At 32.3% G+C, this 17,690-nt stretch overlaps 1 protein-coding gene across 2 annotated transcripts in view; it reads right to left on the bottom strand.

Moving 5' to 3' along the window:
* LOC127705049 (transcription intermediary factor 1-beta-like) overlaps positions 1-17,690 on the bottom strand; it is a 605,637-nt gene that overhangs the window by 241,177 nt on the left and 346,770 nt on the right. The window lies entirely within an intron of this gene.

Below are 17,690 nucleotides of genomic sequence, written 5' to 3' on the forward strand. Positions count from 1 at the left end.
TATCGAAAAAATGACATGTGTAACTTTTATATTTTGAAAGATAACGAAATTAGTATATCCGGAAAAGAGAAGTGCAATCATTTTTTGTTTACTTTCTAAAATATGATTTTTCGAATTCCTGTCCGACGAATTTACTTAAAATTATACCAAAATAGAAAAATAAAGGATATGGGGTATCCATCATTGAATGTATGTTATCGATGATGAAATTTCTAATTAATTTATATAAAATGTACATTTGTTCATTAAACTAGTTACCGAAGTATAAATAGTTGAATCCCAAGCACGGTGTAAAAAAATCTGAAAAGACAAGTATAAGTGTGAAGTTGTGAGGGCATTGGTTTTATAGATAAAAGATACACTTGAATGATTTACACAACAAAAACAAATTCAATGACATATCTATGTTGTATAAGAAAAATGAAATTTTGGTTACAGTAACTTACAATTTTTAACGAAAACTCGTAGGACAGCAAATTTAAAGTCAATTTGTCAAATAAATTATTGAATATCTTTTGCCATATTTACGTGCATGCTATACATTTATACTTATTTCTAGGGAATATTCAATTTACTTTTGCTTCGATCGTATATAAGTTACTGATATTCCTTTTCATATTCCTATTCTGTTCCTCGTGTTCTATTCTGAAACAATGTCATACAAATCCATGAGATCGCCAATTTGCTTTCCTGTTACCTTAAACATAAACCTGCACAACACTTTCTGAGTTCATTTCAACAATTAATTTTTTTTTGTTTTTTTTTCGGCAGATTATGATAATGTTGAAACGATTACAAGAGTAATTAATGTGCTCTGGAGGGTAACAAGCCTTGATTCACAGCAATTTCTGATCACAGATCTTACCAAAACTGCTATCAGGAATCAATATGCTAATCAGGATAGAATAATTTAGTTAAAGACTTATTAAGAATAAAATCAGGTGCTCTGGATAAATGTATGTTTCCTTGTAAAAAAAATAAAAGAAATACACATATAAGTTGAAATCAAATTTTGATACAGTTTCGATATTTGATAGAAAACGTAGATGGATTTTAGAGATATTGACCAATCCACCTTTTCATAATTATTCCTTATCACCGGATATGACATCAACAGATAAAAACAGCAACTAGTAGACAATTGTCACCAAAGGAGTATAGGCGGTTAACACGTCGGGAGCACATGAGTTAACCGCTGCTGTTTTAGTGGAGTTTCTGGTTTTTCAGTCCTTGACATTTCTTCGTTTGTGGACTCTTATTTGTCTGCTTGTCTTTATTATTTTTGTCATGATGGCGCCTGTCTTTCGTCGACTATTGGTATAAGTTAGGGTCTGGAAGAGGTTTACAGAATAGAGAATAGTAGGCAAATGTGCAGAATAAAGGGCCAAAAAAATGAAGAATAGAGAATAGTAGGCAAATGTGCAGAATGAATGGCCAAAAAATGAAGAATAGAGATTAATAGGCAAATGTGTAGAATAAAGGGCCCAAAAATGAAGAATAGAGATTAATAGGCAAATGTGTAGAATAAAGGGCCCAAAAATGAAGAATAGAGAATAGTAGGCAAATGTGCAGTATAAAGGGCCCAAAAATGAAGAATAGAGAAAAATAGGCAAATGTGTAGAATAAAGGGCCAAAAAATGAAGAATAGAGATTAATAGGCAAATGTGTAGAATAAAGGGCCCAAAAATGAAGAATAGAGAATAGTAGGCAAATGTGCAGTATAAAGGGCCCAAAAATGAAGAATAGAGAAAAATAGGGGGGAAAAAATGAAGAACAGAGAATAATAGAGTGCTAAAATATAAAGGATAGAGAACATTGGTAAAAAAAGAAAAAGAATAAAGAAAATTGGTCTAAAAAAATAAAGAATAAAGAATAATGAAGAACCCCCATCCAGACCCTCATAAATAATATCCGTCTGATAACATATATACTAGTTATCCAAATTTATTCGTTAAGGTATCGAATCTGTTTGGCTTGTTTGACTTCATTACTTTGATTTAGATTTCACAGTTGTAATGATGTGCAATCATTCCATCCAATTGTGTAATGGTTTCATATATATCAGCTTATTAACAATTCGAAACCCGACTACAACATGTACAACGTTTTAGTCTTTCTTTCCAGCATTAATAGTATGTACAACAAGAATTTGTGTCCATAGGACACCCTTTAGAAAATAAGAAGATGTGGTATGATTGCCAATAAGACAACTCTCCACCAGAGACCAATGGACGTAGAAGTTAATAACTATTAGTCACCGTGCAGCCTTCAACAAGGAGCCAATCCAATATCGCATGGTACCTACATGTATAAAAGGTCCCGGAATGACAAAAGTAAAAGGATTCAAACGAGAAAAAGAACGGTCTGATTACACTATCCGTTGTCCTATTCAATGAACCGTGAAATTGGGGTCAAGTCCTAATTTTGTTCAAAAATGGCAGTGAATAAGGTTGTTTTATGATTTTGATTTTTTGGTGTTTTAACGCCGCTTTTAAGCACCGCTTTTGGGCTATTTCGTGGCGGCCAGTTTTTATTGGTGGAGGAAGCCGGAGTGCCCGGAGAAAACCACCGACCTTCGATAGGAAAACTGACAATCCTAGTCAATTAAAATTGGAGTCGAGTGCACCAGCACGAGCGGGGTTCGAACTCACAACCTCAGTGTTGACTAACTAGTAACTATTTAGACCACTCGGCCACCGAGGCCTCATTGTTTTATGAAGGATACTCCGAAACGATCAATTAAATCTTAATCACAGAGTAAGAGAGAGGCAAAAGATACCAAAGGGATACTTTGGATTAATTATTATTCGTTGGATACCAATTTTCGTGGGTTTCGTAGGTACACGTAAACCACGAATTCAAATCTTCAACGAATTACAAATTTTTCATAGGTTTTGTATGCAGAGATTGGTAAAACCACTAAATTAGATATCAACGAAATTGCAAGTTTCCTCAATCCACGAAAATTGAAACCAACGAAAATAAATGTATCCACAGTATTCAAAATTATAAGTCGAAAACAACTGACAATACCATGGCAAAAAAATACCACAAAAAACGATCAAAAATCAAACGGTATACAACACACAACATAAAAAGATGTAGACAGTGCTAAACAAACCCCATAAAAAACTGGGGCAATCTTGGGTACTTTGGAAGGGTTTACAGGTCCTGCTCCACATGTGGTACCCTTCGTGTTGCTCGTGTAAGTACAAACCTGGTAAAGTCTAATTCGTCGGGTCACATTCAAGGAAAAGAGGAGGGGATTGTGGTTACGACAATTGAAACATATCTGTCGTCATCTGTAAGTTCATTCTCATATCTGTGTTTTAATTGTTTTAATTATCTATGGTCGGGTTGTTGTCTCTTTGACACATTCCCCATTTCCATTCTCAATTTTATTTAATTGTCTGCAAAAAGCAATATTAGTGAGTTTAGCTTAAAAAAAGTATCTATTCTATTTTAAAGTTTATTTGAATTTGAAGTAACTGGTGTGTTTTTGTCAAACATGACTAACATGAATTTAAATACAATGTATCTCTAAAGTACGTCATTTATGCATATTTTATTCGGAAGATGCTTGTACCAAGTCAGGAATATGACAGTTGTTTTCCAGTTGGTTGATTAATTCGAACATTTGGTTTTGTCAGTTTTTAAAATACTTATTTTTTTTTTTAAATACGGTGAATTTACAATGTAGTTATAGATATAAAGTAAATGGAAATAACCCTAAGTTTTTACAAGCTCTGTAATGTATTTACAATTCATCAGGTACGCTTGAAAAGTAAATTGGACACACGAAACGAATTAAGTGGTATTCTAATTAACTAGTAATGGGTTAAAACCACTGATGTTGGACATCATCAAAAAGTAAAATAACAAAAATACCGAGCTCCAAGGAAAATTAAAAACTGAAAGTTCTTTATCATGCTTATCAAATGGCAAAATCAAAAGCTCAAACACATTAAACGAATGGAAAACTATTCCGAAATTGGTACAGACATTTCCTTATGTAGAAAATGCATCATGCAACTCCGTATGTGGTCATTGCCTTGGTATTGACAGGATTTATAACAAGCTTTTCGTAAATTTTCCGTTGATAGATTAAGAGATTATCAAGAAACGAAGGTTCAAACTCCCTCTGGCAAAGTTGACCTGAAATGAATGTGGCTATTAAGTTTCTTTTACATATTTTAGTAATTTGGTATTCACGTGTTTTGGTGTTATGGATCAATTGCTTTTTTTTAATTTTTTTGTTGGGGGGTTTCAGCATTCTTGAAAAAGTTAAATCAAGAAATCAGCTTCGGACGCACGTAATTAATCAAGTAATATTTTCATTTACTAACCCTGGGTCGATACCACTGCCTGCGTCATCCGAGGTATAATCAACTCAAAAGTCAGTTATTCGATACTGACATGATTTATAACAATTTTTTTTGTAAATTCTCTGTTGATAAATTTAGAATGTATTAAGGAACTAAGGTTCAAACTCCCCCAGGTTAACTTTTTTTTCATATTGCTCTTCGTGTGTTTTGGTATTATACATCAATGCCTATCAAATGTTTGGGTTTGAGCAATCCTGGTGAAGGAAAATCCAGTTAAGCGCATCGGACATACGGAATTAATCAAGTCTTAGTGTTATTAGATAGATTGATTTCTTTATTTTAAATAGCAATTTGGTACCTGTACATGAAATACAATATATTACAATTTTAAACATATGAGTATTGTCAATAAACATGTATATAAATAGCAACCAGCCTTTGGAGGTTTATGATGCACTGTCGTTACACTTCATATAAATAAATTTCAAAATCATATTAATCCTTATAATATCTTAGGCTTGAATCCTCTAAATAATTTCAAAATATCAGTTGTGTTTAACAATGTCATAACAAAGGTGAAAGTATCTAAAAAAAATATTGATTTGTTTATCTAAGGGATGTACATGGAAAAGCAGGAGTATACAAGTTGCCTCTCTTTGTTCGTATCGTTTTCAATTTTCATTTTGTAAAACACAAAAATGTGAAAGCCAATGATATATAAATCCTTAAGGAATATGCAGATTGTTACCCTTCGAAATCACATTGGCATATATAGTTTGACCGACAAAAGTATATAGTTACTCTAAAATTTCAAAATGGCGTCAGTGAGCATCAGAAATAGCGTAAACATGTACGTAGTTCATTTTGATAGAACGTCTGTAAATGCTCAAGGCTCCAAAGCACATATGTGGCCACAAAAAATCGGATTATTTCCCCAAAGTGGGAGTAATACTTCTTTCTGAACGCCTCTTCGTGTATACCTATATGCTTATTAAGTAAGCAGAGGGGGATTCAAACGGAAATCTTTCAAAAAGCATGAATTCTAAAATTAAATAATTATACATTTATTTACGAAGATTAGTTAGAGTTATTGCTTATTGTATTGATAAACATTGACTGATTTACCGTAATCGTTTATCACTTACAGTTCACATGTTTGACGATTGTAACAGAGACCCGTCGGGGCAAATTATACCGTCGTCTGCTGTCAGCACTGTAACGGGTCTCTGTCCGTCACGTGATATTCTGAGTACGTTGTCGGATGCGTTGCCTGCTACATATACATAACCTATGTCACATACCGCCAACCCTGTAGCTTCAAGGCTTGGACTGCTATAAAACACGCGTCCTTTTCCGTATGTTGTCAGAGCGTAGATATTGTGATAAATCCCTGGCTTGGCTGGAGGAAATGCATCGGAGTCAAACAGTCTTTCGAATGTTTCTAGAACATCAGCATTCATATTAACAATGGTACATTGTACGATAATTTATCTTACTGGTTTTTTTAATCAAAATGTTTTCGTGTACACTGGTAACACCTGAACAACTTACAATGTAATACTATATGATAAGTGACAGAATAAATAAAACATAGTTTAACAAACATGTAAAAATGACGGGAAGAAAGCATGCATAATTTTCAAACAAACTTATTATAATGGTTGATTATTCAATAAATAATAAATTTACTCATGCGTGTGCCACAAATTTGATGATATCAACAGAGGTTTTAATTAATATGTGCTGGTACTTACATTAGTAATGAACTTATTTTTCCATACAATATTAAAAACTCGCACTTAAATAAGTTCTATTTTGAACATAATGATAGTTATACGAAATGTAATTTATACATATGCAACCGCAAATATGTTTAACCCCGCCTCATTCTACATGTACCTTTCCCAAGTCAGGAGCCTGTAGTTCAATGGTTGTTGTTGGTTCATGTCTGTCATACATATATTTGGGTTTTTTTTGTAAATTGTTTTGTTATAAATTAGGCCGTTAATTTTCACAAATGATTTGTTTCACATCTTTCATGTCGGGTCCGTTTAAAGCCATCTATACGGTATGGGTTTTTCTCATTGTTGAAGGCCGAACGGTTGCCTTTAATTACTTACATCCACTTCATTTAAACTGTGGTGGATAATTGTCTCATTGGAAGTCATACCACATCTCCTTATTTTTATATGATTATGAAACCCATCTTTTGTAATAGGTTTTCCTTTTATTAATTTTCTCACATAATTATCATTTCAATTTTGAAAAATTGCATATTAATTTTATGTTATTAATATTTATATTTCACGTCTTTTAAACTCGAATCTTAAAATAATCAACTTCGTTGTTATGTAACACAAGACAGAACTTTACATGTGTTAGAAAACTTCAGCAGTAATACACATTGAGAACGTGTTCATGCATATTTGCCTTTTAAAAACCCCGTTCATTTATCCAATCGAAATATAAATATGCAAATTTGTTGATTTATTGATTGGCTTCCTGTTCTCACATCACTTAATACACCCAATACAAAACAAAATATTATAAAAGATATAGGAAATACAACGCGTGAAACATTGTCTATTGTCTTGGCTTCCTTGTGACCAGTCATTGGTAGCTTTGATATTATATTCCTTTCCAATTTATCCTGTGATAAAACATATATTTGATGAATAGTAATTATTAGAGTAACTGTACAGTTAATTATCTTACATTAAATCCCTGCTTCCTATGTGTTGTCTGCTTAACGTCAAGTGGCAACTATTTCATGCATATTCTAGACGAGAACAAATTAATAATAGTCAACAAAGGTAAAAAAAAAAAAGGGATTTTGACCGCCACTGAAAACTAATGGTTGTTCAGATATTTGCAGTTATTGCGCCTTATATTAGGCGGATATTTTCAGATATTGCGCCGTAGGTCAGGCTGAAAGTTTTAGATACTGTGCCTTTGATCGGGCGGATATTTTCAGATATTGCGCCTTAGATCAGGCGGACATTTTCAGATATTGCACCTAAGATCAAGCGGATATTTTCAGATATTGCGTCTTGGATCAGGCTTCATACGTGCCCCTCAAAAAAGGTCCTTTAACAAACAAGGAGCATGATTACGGACGTGGCTGCATATTCCCACATTGTGCACATTGTGACGCGTTCTTTAGCATGAGTTTTTCTGCGGATTGAAGGAGTCAACGAATGGCTTTATTTCCATACCCATGTCTCTTTTCAACCCTGACATATTTCTATTTTAAGTCATAAGTGTAAGTCATGATAATGAAATCATACACATCACAGATGACATGGTATATGTATATGTACCATGTATTAGTTGTCACCTTATTACCCTCTTTACTAGAAATACAACTAATCATTGGGTTTTTATTGTCATGATGCCACTAGTGGAGCTTGCCCTACCCATCCGTCAGGAGCACCAGTGTTCATCTCCGATTTTCGGCGGCGCTCGTATTGTTTATTCTCTTTTTTTCTGTGTATAATTGTTTTGTTGACTGTTGTGTGTCTTTTCTATGCCCCACCGCAACGGATGGGCATTAATGCTACCTTTGTCCGTCTGTACGTCCGTATATACGTACGTCCCGAAATGGGTTTCCGTTCAATAACTTTAGTTTGCTTCAACTAAATGTTATGAAACTTATACACAATGATTATTACCACAAACCTCAGATCAAGTTCGAATTTGGGTGGCGTCACTTTTACCGTTCTTAATTGAGTTATGTCCCTTTATAACGTAATATGCAAGCATGGGTATCATCTGTGTCCCATGGACACATTCTCCATTTATTTTATTTATGTTTTTGTCGAGCAAACAGTAAATTGTTATATTTAAACGTAACAGTCAAATTAACACGAAACAGTTGCATTAACACGTAACAGTTACATTAACACATAACAGTTACATTAACGCGTATCAGTAACATGAACATGTAACAGTAACATTAGCATGTAACAGTAATACAAATATGTAACAGTAATGCAAATGTGTAACAATTACATTAACACGAACATTTAGCAGTTACGTCAACACGTAATAGTAATATTGATATGTAAAATAAATATTGAATTTTATTATTAGGGGACGACAATTTGATATTTGGGAGGGGTCAAAAAGATTTGTAAATAAATTGACCTGACATTGCGTTAAGCATAAATAAATTATCCTTCAAAAATAAATGTCATGACCCATAAAAATGTTGAAAAAAAAGCTGGACAGGAATAAATAATTCATGAAGCCTTGCTAAGAGATAATCAAAACAACACCATTAAAAGATCCATCCATCAAAAAACAAAGATTGTAACATGTGGTAATATTAACTTAAAGTCACACTGTACTCTGTATGATACACAAGCAACAATTTTAAAGGAAGCAACTCATTTAGGTATTTCAAGAAGTTGGATAAAAGAAGGTGAAATCAATGTAGCCAATCGCTTAAAACATGCAAGCAGAACCTTATAGAATAGAATAGAATAGAATAGAATAGAATAGAATAGAATAAAATAAAATAGAATAGAATAGAACAGAATAGAATAGAATAGAATAGAATAGAATAGAATAGAATAGAATAGAATAGAATAGAATAGAATAGAATAGAATAGAATACAATACAATAGAATAGAATACAATAGAATATTTTAATTTTCCTACTCATAGGGCTCATTACAAGCATATCAATCAAGTTACAAATACAGCAAATACAATATAATTATGATTATTATACACATAACAGACAATAATTGTTCAATAATAAAAGGGGGAGAGTCAGTTCATACAGTATAAAGGAGGATAACTCCTGGTCCACATCAGATATTCATAACTTAGTGTTAATTATGGGACACTTTTTCAACGTTCATCGTGTCAATTAACCGGACCATACGCGTATGGTCGGACCATATGAGTATATACGCAGATGGTCATGATCATACGCGTATGGTCCAAATACTCATATGGTCCGGAATATATATATATATATATATATCTAAAAATGAAATTTTGATTTATTCAGTCATATTGCATTCATTGTTACATGATTACTGAAATAAAGTGAATTTTATTAACAAGTAAGAATTATAGTAAAATTATTTTACATGGTCATTATTGATTTGTCCGTAAATTTGTACGAAATGCAATATGTCGACTTAAAAAAAATTACAAGAAATATCTAAATGAACTGATAAACAAGGAGTCAATTGCTAAACTCACAGGAACTTTGGTAATTGAACCCTCTTTCTTTTCTTGTTAAACATTTCTTTTCGTGTTTTTTTATTAAATTGAAATTTCTTAAATATTTCAAATTGTTTTTAGTTATCTAATCTATTCTTGCTCCAATTTATTCGATCTTACAATAACAGAAAAATCGTACGAATAGGAGAAAGAACCCAATAATTAAGTGAAAATACGTTGAGATAAGAAGATTTGTTTTCTTCTCTGAAATAATAATTTAAACAATTAGAAAAAAGAAAAATAGGTACATTCTCAAAACGCCTGCGAATTCACTTCCGGACGAAAAAGTCGACAAGATGAAACACTTTAAATAGATTCTAGCGAAGGTAAGATAACAGATACACCAAGATTCAGACAATATGTAAATACATGTATAAAGGAATTCAGTTAGTTACTCGTGCCGATTTGGGTTCGGAAAATGAGCTGTGTGCTCCTGCGAAGGAAGTTAGAATTTATTTGAAAAATACCCATATGGGCTAAATATTCAGGTGGTCCGGCCCGTTCATAACCAAACGAGTATAATACTCATATGGTCCGACCATACGCGTATGGTCGGACCATATGGGTATACGCATATGGTCATGACCATACGCGTATGGTCCAAATACTCATATGGTCTGGAATATATATATTTTGTTTTTTTTTGGTTTTTTTTGTCAAGATAGAATATTTTTAACGTATCTTTTGCCCTTCTTATTTCAATAAAGAGTTGAGATAATCACTGAATTTTGATATAAATTGCATGTCATCATTTGACATTATCAAGATCAAAAATCATCTTTATGCAATTTCCTCAAGTTATGAAATTTATGAAAATGTTATTAAAATAAGTTTCTCTAACATTATTATATAGAGGGCCATGTAAATAAGAAACGGGCTTCATCTTCAACCATGTTGAGTAAGCAAAACTTGCATATTCTATCCTGACGAGGTAATACAACCATTTTTCCTTGACTATCAAATATTCTTTCATAACGACCTCTCTCAATTCTGAGACTGTGGTTACTTAGTCTAAATCTACATAATGTGAATCTTTTTTGTTGTTTTTTTATTAAAAAAAATTTCAAATTCAAAGTCGAGTTTGAAATTAAAATAGGTTTTCAATTTGCTGTGCTCATCATGAGATATGGAATCTCTGATGCTTTTCCAAATTGAATGCTTAACAAAATCTAATTTGAAGCATTTTTTAGCAACCTCTTAAATATGTTTTCACTATATTTTTGGCAAATAGAGAGATCAAAATATAATTTCTCACTGAAGATTTTAATCGTCCCAGTTCAGATTAGACACCAATATTTGTACAATTTTTCGTTACACCAAGAATGTATTTACAAAATTTAATATTTAGTTTCTCTAGCTCCCAATCTTTGTATATATCATATAAGGACATATCTTTCCTTTTTTGGGTCAGATTTATGAGTCCCCAATTTTCACAGCCATCAAGTAAAATTGGTTATATAGTATGATAAAAAATATGTAAAATGGATGGAACAGATGGCACTGCTGATTTTAAACTCTTATAAAATTTAAAACTAGCTTTGAATCCCTTTTCATACAATATTTTGTTTGCTTCATTGACCTTGTCATTGTTACATATGACCATGATGACCAGCCCAAGATATTTATAAGATTTAACACATTCTATATTATTCTGTCCTATACAAAAATCTTCTGTAAGCAATCGAACATTTCTATTAAGAATAATAACGTTGGTCTTTCTTTATATTAATCTCTAGACACTATTCTTTACAGTGTTGAGATAAAATTGTAAGTTGATCTTATAAACCTTGTTTAGAGTTTGAAAGTAAACTAAATCGTCAGCATAAAGAAGGCATGGGATTTTTGAATTATCTAAAGTAACACACTCACAGTTACTTTCTACTGATGTTCTTGATTTTTTACAGAATCCAATTTGGTTTTCGTGTATAAATTTATGTTCTAACATATATTTGTTCGGTCTATTGTTCAGTATGGTATTAAAAATCTTACCATTACTATTGTTAATTGCAATTCCCCTGTAGTTCTCTGGTTTTCCAGGGTCATCAAATTTATACAAAGGACAAATAAAACTTTCTGACCAATACTTTGGATAATAAAATTGAGAATGAAAATAGGGAATGTGTCAAAGAGACAATAACCCGACCAAAGAGCATAAAACAGCCCGGAGGCGGGCTTCAGCTAGCCCCTAAACAAAAATGTGTACTAATTCAGTGAAAATGGACGTCACACTAAAATCCGAAACAAATAAATGAACTAAAATTAAAAAAACATACAAGACTAACAAAGGCCAGAGGCTCATGACTTGGGACAGGCGCAAAAATGCTGCGGGGTTAAACATGTTTGTGAGATATCAACCCTCCCCCTATACCTCTAGCCAATGTAGAATAAACAAACACACAGCAATACGCACAGCAAAACCTAGTTTAAAAGAAGTCCGAGTCCGATGTCAGAATAGGTAACAGAAGAAACTAAGCAAAATATCAATGATACATACATTAACAAAGGACTACTAGCAGTTACTGACATGCCAGCTCCAGACATCAATTAAACTGATTGAAAGATAATGTCTTCATCATATGAAAATCAAGCACAATCCCTCCCGTTAGAGATTTAGTATCATACCATCATAAAATATACGAGAAGAACATAACCCGTATCATCCCAACAACTGGTTTTAGAATAAATGACTTGTGTTTATTTCCGATGCAAAGACCCTATGAGTGAATCAATATTAATTCCAAAATATGCCATCTTCAATGACCTGAAAACAGTATCGTAGCTATATCCCTTCTGAATAAGTCTGTTTGAAGGTTTGGTTAGCTTTTGAGGTGAATGACGACATGATTGTGCTTTGTATAGAATATTACCATAAAAGATTGGATGTGAAATACCTGAACGTATAAGATGTCTGCATGTTGATTTATATTTACGAATGATGTCCTTGTACCGATGATAAAATTTAGCAAATGTTTTGACTAGTTTGTGATATCGAAAACCCTGGTGTAATAATTTTTCAGTAATACAGAGATTTCTTTCGTTAAAATCAAATACGTTGTAAAATACACGAGCGAATCGAACAAGTTGAGATATAAAAATACCATAAGATGGTGACAAGGAAACGTCACCATCTAAAAATGGATAATTAACATAGGAAATAAAAAATCATCTCTTTTATCGTAAATTTTGGTATTAACTAGATCTAAAAATTGTATTTAATAACTTTAAAAAAACATTTATTCATGTAAGTTTAAGATGGTTGCCCCTTTTTAGTTTAGACATACAATGTAGCTTTTTGAAGTTCAGAAATTGAAACTTCAAGATCTAGTGGGGATAAGCTTCCTATTTTGTTTTGAACTTCTCTTAGCTTTCTTTTAATTTCATCAACTCTGTCAGAAGTACCTGGGGAGATGGACGTTGATTTTGAAAAATAATTAAACCACGTTTCTACATAGAAGATAAAGGGTGCTGCAATATAAAAAATAGAGAATAAGTGGTGCCGACATATAAAGAATAGAGAATAAGGGGTGCTGCAATATAAAGAATAGAGAATAAGGGGTGCTGCAATATAAAGAATAGAGAATAAGGGGTGCTGCAATATAAAGAATAGAGAATAAGGGGTGCTGAAATATAAAGAATACAGAAAAACAGGGATAGAAAAGAGAATAAGGGGTGCTGCAATATAAAGAATAAAGGGAGTATAAGGTGCTGAAATATAAAGAATAGAGAATAAGGGGTGCTGACATATTAAGAATAGAGAAAAATAGGGGTAACATAGAGAATAAGGGGTGCTGAAATATTAAGAATAGAGAAAATTAGGGGTAAAATAGAAAATAAAGGGTGCTGACATATAAAGAATAGAGAAAAATAGGGGTAAAATAGAGAATAAGGGGTGCTGAAATATTAAGAATAGAGAAAATTAGGGGTAAAATAGAGAATAAAGGGTGCTGACATATAAAGAATAGAGAAAAATAGGGGTAAAATAGAGAATAAGGGGTGCTGACATATAAAGAATAGAGAAAAATAGGGGTAAAATAGAGAATAAGGGGTGCTGAAATATTAAGAATAGAGAAAAATAGGGGTAAAATAGAGAATAAGGGGTGCTGACATATAAAGAATAGAGAAAAATAGGGGTAAAATAGAGAATAAAGGGTGCTGACATATAAAGAATAGAGAAAAATAGGGGTAAAATAGAGAATAAGGGGTGCTGACATATAAAGAATAGAGAAAAATAGGGGTAAAATAGAGAATAAGGGGTGCTGAAATATTAAGAATAGAGAAAAATAGGGGTAAAATAGAGAATAAGGGGTGCTGACATATAAAGAATAGAGAAAAAAAGGGGTAAAAAAGAGAATAAGGGGTGCTGAAATATTAAGAATAGAGAAAAATAGTAGTAAAATAGAGAATAAGGGGTGCTGCAATATAAAGAATAAAGGGAGTATAAGGTGCTGAAATATAAAGAATAGAGAATAAGGGGTGCTGACATATTAAGAATAGAGAAAAATAGGGGTAACATAGAGAATAAGGGGTGCAGACATATTAAGAATAGAGAAAAATAGGGGTAAAATAGAGAATAAGGGGTGCAGACATATTAAGAATAGAGAAAAATAGGGATAAAATAGAGAATAAAGGGTGCTGACATATAAAGAATAGAGAAAATTAGGGGTAAAACAGAGAATAAGGGGTGCTGAAATATTAAGAATAGAGAAAAATAGGGGTAAAATAGAGAATAAGGGGTGCTGACATATTAAGAATAGAGAATAAGTGGTGTTGACATATAAAGAATAGAGAGTAAGTGGTGTTGACATATAAAGAATAGAGAATAAGGGGTGCTGACATATAAAGAATAGAGAAAATTAGGGGTAAAATAGAGAATAAGGGGTGCTGAAATATTAAGAATAGAGAAAAATAGGGGTAAAATAGAGAATAAGGGGTGCTGACATATTAAGAATAGAGAAAATTAGGGGTAAAATAGAGAATAAGGGGTACTGCAATATGAAGAATAGAGAATAAATGGTGTTGACATATAAAGAATAGAGAATAAGTGGTGTTGACATATAAAGAATAGAGAATAAGGGGTGCTGACATATAAAGAATAGAGAATAAGGGGTGCTGACATATAAAGAATTGAGAAAAATAGGGGTAAAATAGAAAATAAGGGGTGCTGACATATAAAGAATAGAGAAAATTAGGGGTAAAATAGAGAATAAGGGGTACTGCAATATGAAGAATAGAGAATAAATGGTGTTGACATATAAAGAATAGAGAATAAGTGGTGTTGACATATAAAGAATAGAGAATAAGGGGTGCTGACATATAAAGAATAGAGAATAAGGGGTGCTGACATATAAAGAATAGAGAATAAGGGGTGCTGACATATAAAGAATAGAGAAAAATAGGGGTAAAATAGAGAATAAGGGGTGCTGACATATTAAGAATAGAGAAAAATAGGGGTAACATAGAGAATAAGGGGTGCTGACATATAAAGAATAGAGAAAAAAAGGGGTAAAATAGAGAATAAAGGGTGCTGACATATAAAGAATAGAGAAAAATAGGGGTAAAATAGAGAATAAGGGGTGCTGACATATAAAGAATAGAGAAAAAAAGGGGTAAAAAAGAGAATAAGGGGTGCTGAAATATTAAGAATAGAGAAAAATAGTAGTAAAATAGAGAATAAGGGGTGCTGACATATAAAGAATAGAGAAAAAAAGGGGTAAAAAAGAGAATAAGGGGTGCTGAAATATTAAGAATAGAGAAAAATAGTAGTAAAATAGAGAATAAGGGGTGCTGCAATATAAAGAATAAAGGGAGTATAAGGTGCTGAAATATAAAGAATAGAGAATAAGGGGTGCTGACATATTAAGAATAGAGAAAAATAGGGGTAACATAGAGAATAAGGGGTGCAGACATATTAAGAAAAGAGACAAATAGGGATAAAATAGAGAATAAGGGGTGCTGAAATATTAAGAATAGAGAAAATTAGGGGTAAAATAGAAAATAAAGGGTGCTGACATATAAAGAATAGAGAAAAATAGGGGTAAAATAGAGAATAAGGGGTGCTGAAATATTAAGAATAGAGAAAATTAGGGGTAAAATAGAGAATAAAGGGTGCTGACATATAAAGAATAGAGAAAAATAGGGGTAAAATAGAGAATAAGGGGTGCTGACATATAAAGAATAGAGAAAAATAGGGGTCAAATAGAGAATAAGGGGTGCTGACATATAAAAAATAGAGAAAAAAAGGGGTAAAAAAGAGAATAAGGGGTGCTGAAATATTAAGAATAGAGAAAAATAGTAGTAAAATAGAGAATAAGGGGTGCTGGCATATAAAGAATAGAGAAAAATAGTAGTAAAATAGAGAATAAGGGGTGCTGACATATAAAGAATAGAGAAAAAAAGGGGTAAAAAAGAGAATAAGGGGTGCTGACATATAAAGAATAGAGAAAAATAGGGGTAAAATAGAGAATAAAGGGTGCTGACATATAAAGAATAGAGAAAAATAGGGGTAAAATAGAGAATAAGGGGTGCTGACATATAAAGAATAGAGAAAAATAGGGGTAAAATAGAGAATAAGGGGTGCTGAAATATTAAGAATAGAGAAAAATAGGGGTAAAATAGAGAATAAGGGGTGCTGACATATAAAGAATAGAGAAAAAAAGGGGTAAAAAAGAGAATAAGGGGTGCTGAAATATTAAGAATAGAGAAAAATAGTAGTAAAATAGAGAATAAGGGGTGCTGCAATATAAAGAATAAAGGGAGTATAAGGTGCTGAAATATAAAGAATAGAGAATAAGGGGTGCTGACATATTAAGAATAGAGAAAAATAGGGGTAACATAGAGAATAAGGGGTGCTGAAATATTAAGAATAGAGAAAATTAGGGGTAAAATAGAAAATAAAGGGTGCTGACATATAAAGAATAGAGAAAAATAGGGGTAAAATAGAGAATAAGGGGTGCTGAAATATTAAGAATAGAGAAAATTAGCGGTAAAATAGAGAATAAAGGGTGCTGACATATAAAGAATAGAGAAAAATAGGGGTAAAATAGAGAATAAGGGGTGCTGACATATAAAGAATAGAGAAAAATAGGGGTAAAATAGAGAATAAGGGGTGCTGAAATATTAAGAATAGAGAAAAATAGGGGTAAAATAGAGAATAAGGGGTGCTGACATATAAAGAATAGAGAAAAATAGGGGTAAAATAGAGAATAAAGGGTGCTGACATATAAAGAATAGAGAAAAATAGGGGTAAAATAGAGAATAAGGGGTGCTGACATATAAAGAATAGAGAAAAATAGGGGTAAAATAGAGAATAAGGGGTGCTGAAATATTAAGAATAGAGAAAAATAGGGGTAAAATAGAGAATAAGGGGTGCTGACATATAAAGAATAGAGAAAAAAAGGGGTAAAAAAGAGAATAAGGGGTGCTGAAATATTAAGAATAGAGAAAAATAGTAGTAAAATAGAGAATAAGGGGTGCTGCAATATAAAGAATAAAGGGAGTATAAGGTGCTGAAATATAAAGAATAGAGAATAAGGGGTGCTGACATATTAAGAATAGAGAAAAATAGGGGTAACATAGAGAATAAGGGGTGCAGACATATTAAGAATAGAGAAAAATAGGGGTAAAATAGAGAATAAGGGGTGCAGACATATTAAGAATAGTGAAAAATAGGGATAAAATAGAGAATAAAGGGTGCTGACATATAAAGAATAGAGAAAATTAGGGGTAAAACAGAGAATAAGGGGTGCTGAAATATTAAGAATAGAAAAAAAAATAGGGGTAAAATAGAGAATAAGGGGTGCTGACATATTAAGAATAAAGAATAAGTGGTGTTGACATATAAAGAATAGAGAGTAAGTGGTGTTGACATATAAAGAATAGAGAATAAGGGGTGCTGACATATAAAGAATAGAGAAAATTAGGGGTAAAATAGAGAATAAGGGGTGCTGAAATATTAAGAATAGAGAAAAATAGGGGTAAAATAGAGAATAAGGGGTGCTGACATATTAAGAATAGAGAAAATTAGGGGTAAAATAGAGAATAAGGGGTACTGCAATATGAAGAATAGAGAATAAATGGTGTTGACATATAAAGAATAGAGAATAAGTGGTGTTGACATATAAAGAATAG

Source organism: Mytilus californianus, unplaced genomic scaffold, assembly GCF_021869535.1.
Source record: "Mytilus californianus isolate M0D057914Y unplaced genomic scaffold, xbMytCali1.0.p SCAF_6, whole genome shotgun sequence".
Classification (NCBI taxonomy): Eukaryota; Metazoa; Mollusca; class Bivalvia; order Mytilida; family Mytilidae; genus Mytilus; species Mytilus californianus.